Source organism: Patagioenas fasciata, chromosome 27, assembly GCF_037038585.1.
Source record: "Patagioenas fasciata isolate bPatFas1 chromosome 27, bPatFas1.hap1, whole genome shotgun sequence".
Lineage (NCBI taxonomy): Eukaryota > Metazoa > Chordata > Aves > Columbiformes > Columbidae > Patagioenas > Patagioenas fasciata.
Window position 1 is genome coordinate 3100408 of NC_092546.1, and position 6951 is coordinate 3107358.

General features: G+C 51.7%; 1 long non-coding RNA gene and 2 other non-coding genes across 3 annotated transcripts; 2 read left to right on the forward strand and 1 right to left on the reverse strand.

The window, feature by feature from the left end:
* The first annotated feature begins 210 nt into the window (after positions 1-210).
* TRNAG-UCC (transfer RNA glycine (anticodon UCC)) lies at positions 211-282 on the forward strand. The gene has a single exon. It is a non-coding gene; the product is annotated as a tRNA-Gly (tRNA).
* A 305-nt stretch (positions 283-587) lies between these two features.
* TRNAV-CAC (transfer RNA valine (anticodon CAC)) lies at positions 588-660 on the reverse strand. The gene has a single exon. It is a non-coding gene; the product is annotated as a tRNA-Val (tRNA).
* Positions 661-1452: 792 nt separating this feature from the next.
* Positions 1453-4634, forward strand: LOC139825682 (uncharacterized). Its single transcript, XR_011735895.1, has 3 exons — positions 1453-1726; positions 2440-2504; positions 4432-4634. It is a non-coding gene; the product is annotated as an uncharacterized lncRNA (long non-coding RNA).
* The last annotated feature ends 2317 nt before the right edge of the window (positions 4635-6951 follow it).

Genomic DNA, 6951 nt, shown 5'->3' on the forward strand with positions numbered 1-6951 from the left:
TGACAGAGCGTAAAAAATATCGCGAACAGAATATTTTTCCCGCACTCAGCCTTCGAGACAGGCCCCTTATTCGGCATTTATTGCCGCCTCGGGACAATTATGGTGCTAGTGTAAGCGCTCGCTGCACTCTCTCCCTCCCCGCTGTTGGAATATGGTTGGGTCCAGGTGTTTGAGCTTGCTGAGGGAGGCTGGAAGCTCATTTGTCAGAGGGCGTTGGTGGTATAGTGGTTAGCATAGCTGCCTTCCAAGCAGTTGACCCGGGTTCGATTCCCGGCCAACGCAAATGTGTTTTCTTTCCCTGTTTTTTTTTCTCCCACTTCTCACAGATTCCACAGCCAATTCTGCACGCGGAACGCCCCGCCCGGCCGCCTTTTTACCCACCCGAACCCCGGTGGTCGCCTGGCGGGACACGGGCGCTGTCTGGTGGCGCGGCACGTGGTGTCGTTATTTCCCTCAAAGGTCCCGGCGGAGAAGCCGCGGGGCCTCGAGTCGCAGGCGGAAATAAATATAAACGGAAGGAAAAGACACTAAATCCGAAGGAAAAAAATAAAATCGAAAGGAATAAACAGCCGAACCGCAAAACTAGGTGTTTCCGCCCGGGATCGAACCGGGGACCTTTCGCGTGTGAGGCGAACGTGATAACCGCTACACTACGGAAACCCGCCATATGGAATAGTTGGGAGCGGCGGGTGATGTTGGCATTACCGACGCGAACTCCCGCCTCACCTGAGGAGATAAGTGTGTCCCTCGGAGCGTCCCGCACCGCACAGCGACCTCAGCCAAACCTCTTCCGAGTAATTAGTGTTAATGAGCAATTAGCGCTTCCAGGGGCCCACTCGGCTGAGGTAAGTGTCCCCGCGTCGTGCTCGGCTGCGTTTCGGTGCTGCTCCCCTCAGAAGGGGGACAGCCCAACAGGGAACTGCTGGAGAGAGTCCAGCGCAGCCACCAAGATGCTGAAGGGAGTGGAGCATCTCCCGTGGGAGGAAAGGCTGAGGGAGCTGGGGCTCTGGAGCTGGACAAGAGGAGACTGAGGGGGGACTCATTCATGGGGATCAATATGGAAAGGGGCAGTGTCAGGAGGATGGAGCCAGGCTCTTCTGGGTGACAACCAGTGACAGGACAAGGGGCAATGGGTGCAAACTGGAACACAGGAGGTTCCACTGAAAGAGGAGAAGAAACTTGTTGGGGGTGAGGGTGGCAGAGCCTGGCCCAGGCTGCCCAGGGAGGTTGTGGAGTCTCCTTCTCTGCAGACATTCAAACCCGCCTGGACCCCTTCCTGTGGAACCTCAGCTGGGTGTTCCTGCTCCATGGGGGGATTGCACTGGATGAGCTTTCCAAGTCCCTTCGGCCCCTGACATTCTGGGATTCCCCCAAGGGTAGGGCAGGATGTGCCTGCGCTTGGGCCACTTTGAAAGAAACATTTATTATTTTTTTTTTTCCTAAGGCAGCTGCCACCAGATGTCGGTAGAATAGTGGCAACTTCTCCGCAGAGCTGCTCAGGAGGATCCAGCGCAGGAGCTGGAACAGGACCGGCTGTCTTCTGAGCAACGGGACAGGCCCTTGGCAGCCTTTCTTTGCTGAGGCAAAGTTTTCCCTCCCTGCAAATGAAACTTGAATGCACAGTGAGCCGGATTCTGTTCTCATCAGCAATGTCTCTCCAAGGCAGTGGGAGCCGAGCGAGAGGATGGGACAGTGCAGGGTGACATGATGCCAGTATCACACTGCTGTGAGTTTCCCATCACAGTTTACCCTGTTGTGATCCCAGGTGGTTCTGGAACATGCTAGTTCCTCTTCTTTTATCACGATGCAGTGTTAACAACACGTACACCCGTGGCAATCGTTCTTTTTTAGGTAAAACCTCAGCCCTTGGAATCAGGTGGTAATGTGAGAACTATTTTTCCTGGTTTGTTTTGATTTGTCGAAGTGTGTTTTGTGCTCTGCTGGCTGCAGGGAAAAGCTTAGAAGGGAGAAATGAATCATAAACTCAGATGAAAGTGAAAAGAACCTCACTTTCAAGAAAACTTACTTTTAACAAAACTTACTTTGAATAGAACCTACTTTTAATTTTTCATTTTTGTGGCTACTCTCTTGATTTGGAGCCAAAAAGGATAGAGAGGATAGAGTTATCCCCTGTCCTTTAACTCCAGGACTTGCCAGTACTTTATGCTGGTTTGACCTGTGATAAGGATGAGAACATTACATTAAAAGTCCATGAAAACCTGGAGCCTCGGGACTTGTTTGCTTCACGTTGCCGTTAAGCGTCCCACTCTTGCACCCTCTTTTTGCCTGCAGGAGAGGACTCTGGCGGCAAACTTTGCATTGTGCACCAGCTGAGGGAGCTGGGGGCAAAACTCCCTAGAGCAGGAAGATGTGGATCTGTAAGTGACCCAAGACCATCAAGGAAAAGATTCAAATGCTTTGGGGTTTGTTTTCTTCCAGAGACCTCTTCCAGCCTGGTGATCGGTGGAGGAAGGAGAGCTGCAGCCCCAGGGAGGATGCTCTTGGTGGGTACCTGTGGGAGGCAGAAACCAGGCAAAAGACGCTGTTAACTCCCAAACCTACATAATTAAGATGTTGCATGGTCCCTTGTTAAGGCAGCACTGGGCTTTGGTTGCCTTGAGATGATCCTGGGCTCTAGATCCTGCTGGCATGGGCAACTCTGGCTTTGAGAGACCAAACAGACTGGTTGCCGCTTGCTGGAGTGGCTCTCGGGGCTGTTGTTGCTTTTCTCACAAAGGTCCATTGTCAGTGACTGCTCAAACTTTGCCCCGCAGGACAAAGAGACCGGCAGCGCCTCGGTCTCCCCTCCAGCCCCTGACCTGTCCTGCTTCCTCCACTCCCCAAACTCACAACCCCGTGGCTCTGCTGCTGTGTCAGAGCCCCCTCTGCCTCCCCCCCGCCCCAAGGACAGTCGCCAGAGCGCTAGGAAGGGCTGTCACATAAATACCCAAGAAAAAACGAAGCAGGGGGCTTATTTGGAAGTGAAGGATGGATATTCTCTACTATTTTCACCAGCATCTGCCCTTTCTGAACAAGCGAGCCCTCCCCCCGGCAGCCTTTTCACCAGCGCGCTCAAGGCGGCCATGCTCCGCTTTGTTTCCCTGCCACGCTGCGATGGCTGCGGAGTCCCCTTCTCCCCTTTTCCTCCCTCCACTCCCTAAACAGCCTACGCGGCTCTTACAAGAGAGGGGAGCTCGGAGCACTGTGGAGCTGACAATCAGGGCTGGGAGACAACGGCCGCCTCGCACAATACCCCCCCAATTAGCCATTCATTTCTGCTACCTCTGAAATGGGGAGCGCAGCCCTTGTGCTGGGAGATAAAACAAGAACGGCTTCAATAGCACTGATTTAAATTAGGTCAGGCTAGCTTTTGTGTGGCGGGGACCGCACAATAGCAGTCACACGACGGTGGAGGGGAGCAGCATAAAGGAAAAGAGGCCAAGCGAGTGGCACAGATGCTCGGAGTCGGGGGGTGCCGGGAGATGAGGGGTGCGTGTGTGTGATAGTGGAGGGGCAGACACTCCAACCACGCGCTGCTGATACTGAAAAGGGGACGCATGGTCAGCGGGGGACAGAGATGTCAAATACTTTACCTGTAGAAACAAAATTATTGGCTAATTGTGCCGTGCCAAGGGGTGCGAAAGCAGAGCCCGTGATGGGCACTGGGGAGGCCAAACCTTGAATCCTGGGGTCAGTTTTGGGCCCCTCACACCAAGAAAACCCTTGAGGTGCTGGAGTGAGTCCAGAGAAGAGAATGGAGCTGGGGAAGGGGCTGGAGCATAAGTGTGATGGAGAGCGTGCCAGCCAGTGCCAAAAGGAGAAAACCCGGTTAAACTTTGAACTATGGGTTATTCTCATTCTCCTTCATTTGTTTGTTCACGTATTAATGTATTTTTTTAAACCCAAGACAACCCAGAGTCATTCTGGGGGGCATCTTCTGACCCCCGTGGCCTACGGCGTTCACGGGTTGATTCAAACACAGCGCTTCCTACATGCAAACACAGACAGCAGAACGTTCAGTGGCCAGAAGCCGATATTGGAAAGATACATGCTAAAAATAAGTTGTCCTTTTGTAACAGTAAGTGTAATTAAGCGCTGAAATAGTGCCTGTTGTAGGGAGGTGGCCCTGAAGGCATCAAGCCAAAATGCGACATGTTGCTAAAAGGTATGTTCGCATTCAGCCAGATGGTCAGAGCTTTGATGCATGAAGCACCAAGTGAAATTATCTACCCAGTTTATATAGGAAGCCCATCTGGAGCAACCATAATAGCCCTAATTTCTCTCAAAATACAAATACATGGTTGCTAGTTTTCACTGCTTTACTGCTATGCTTTTTGGCATATTTTTAGCCTTTTAGTTGTGCGAACGCAACGAAAACAACACAACAACAAAGTCCCACTTTGTTTTTCATTGTGTTTTTGCTTTCTAAAGCTCCTGTCCATGCTGCAGTGGGGAGCAGAGGTGACCAGATGCTGGAAGTTGTTTAGTGGTAGCACTAAATTCTGTGTCATTGCTCAGTCCTGCTGCTGTGCTCTGCTCACATGGTGCAACACACAGACAAGAGGCAAGACTCCTGCTCTCACAGAAAACTTACAAATGTGATCCCTGGGGGCTCCAAACAAGAACACATAAAGATTATATATAGTTGTGTTAATGGTACACACATTCACATATAGAAATAAATCAAAATTATACCATTAGGTGTGCATAGCTAGAGACTCTTATTCTCAGGGGCACGGGCTGGGATGTTCCTGAGTTGTGATTTTGTAAATCCTGGTGTTGCTGAGGTGGACTCTACAAACTGAAATGCTCATTTGAGCCCTTCAGCTCTCCAGCAACCAAAAAACCACTGCAGAAACAAAGATGTTTTGCAAAAGGCTGGTTTATTCCCTGGCTATTTATTTGCTGGTTTAGGTTGGGGGTACTTTTATTATCATTATTTGTTTTGTTTATTTCTTCCTCTTTTATCAGCTCCAGCTGAGACATGAGAGGGTGGGAGGAGGGTTTTGTTCCTCTGGAGATAACAGGAGGCTGTGTCTGTGCAGCCATGGTGACAAGATCCAGGGTGCTTTCTGGCTTCCAAGCAATTTGCTCCCCACCCCTGGCTCCCAAGTAAAAGTGGGGCAGAGAGAGAGAGAGAGCAGCTTTTGTTTCTCAAGTACTTCAGCTGTTGCTACTAATTAAGCAAAGAGCTCTAGTGCCTTCCCACCTCCCAAGCCTAAGGAGGATCTTGCTGGGGCGAAAGGAGAGTCAAGAGGCTGTGCTGCCGCTTCTCAGCACCCTCCTGTTGCTCCGAGGCTCTTCTGTTCCATCCTTGCTCTGCCACAGCCTCGCTGGGTGACCTGTGGCCAACTCTCTGCCTCAGATTCCCAGGCTGCAGGGGGGAAGAAATGAGAGACACCAAGCTCAGCACACGAGGCCAGATGGAAACTACCACCCTGCTGTTCAAGGTGTTATTATCGGTTTAATGCAATATGTCCCCAGCTTCTCAGACATGCTGACTATCAGCAGATTGCTCTTCCTTCTCCTCCCTTCCCTGGATGTTATTCCCTTCTCTCTCTTTCTGAGATGCCATCCCCTTCCCTGAGCTCTAACAGCATTTCTGCCACCTCCCCGGCATGCCTCTTTTTAACCCCCTCCAGTGTCACCAGCATGTGCTGGAGGAGCCAGGTGAGCTGTCAGTGTGCAGGTATCAGGCAAATGGCCTTTGAGCAGGGTGGTTGTGCTTTTTTTGGACAAGGAGAGCAGGGTGGTTAAAGGGCAGAGACAGCAGCAGCTGCAAGGGCTGCAGGGGAAGGAACTACGTAGCCTCTGCCCAGTTCTGTGAGTGAGCGCGTACTGTACTGAAGCATTGCACGCATGTGGGAAGGACTGCAGAGAGGAAAAGAGGGTGGAGATGTGGAGAGAGGAAAGAAAAGAGAAGTAATAGAGGGAATAGGAATGCTGCAAGAATCCAACAGCTCGCAGAATCAAGGTCTGAGCGCTGGCTCGGCTCTGCAAGATGCTCGGTCACCAAGGGCTGAAGCGAGTCACGGCTGCTCCCCAGTGCCTCTGCGCCCATTGAACTCAGCTGGGTGTCTTCAGCCCAGGATCTTGCAGGGAGAAGTTTCGGGCCGCGCTCAGGAACAGATGGTCTCCCTCGTGGGCCCCATCTGCCAGGCAACACTGGAGCAGTTGGTCTGTGCAGTGCTGAGCAGAATCTTGTTTACTTTCGCCTCATGTCAGCAAGGTGATCCATTGGGTAACAGCCCTGCTGCTGCAGGGCTGGATTTCCAGGAGTGGCCAGGAACTCAAAGGTGCAAGAGCCTAACCCAAGAGCCATCTTTGAGAGGCCCAGGCAACATGGCATCAACCGACCTTGATCTAAGTCTAGCTCAAGAACAAGGCTGCAGCTGCAAGGGGTCAGGATATTCTTTGGGAAGCCCTTGATTCGTATGCAGGAAGAAAGTGCGTGGGCTAAAGGAGAAATCCAGAGCAAAGTTTCACAAGGGGAAGCTTGCAGAAGAGGTGCCTGGAGCAGCAGGTGCATGAGCCTTGTCTGTGAGGAATTGGTTAGTGCCCAGACTGCCCAGAAACACCCGGTGTGTTTGATGGAGGTTTTTGGCACTGACCTTACCTGCAGCCAAGTTCTGAGTGGTCTATTTGCAGTTCTCAAATTGAGGGAGGGGGGATAACAAGGCAGCAGCCTGCCCTCCAGGAGCCAAGTGAGCGCAATTTTCAGGGTGTCTGTGTCATCTGGAAATCCTAGTGAGCTCAGCTTACTCAAGCTCAGTGTTTTAGGCCAGGCAGATAGCTAGTGGCTGCTCTGGAAAAGTTCAGCCTCAATGCTCAGAAGTGCCTATTTGAAATCCTAGTCAGCAGGAAAGCCGGGACCTGAGCTGGCCCTTGTGCTGGACTCTTCCCTCACCAGCTTTCAAAGGTGCATCCAGCCAGGCAGCAGGGCTTAGAGAG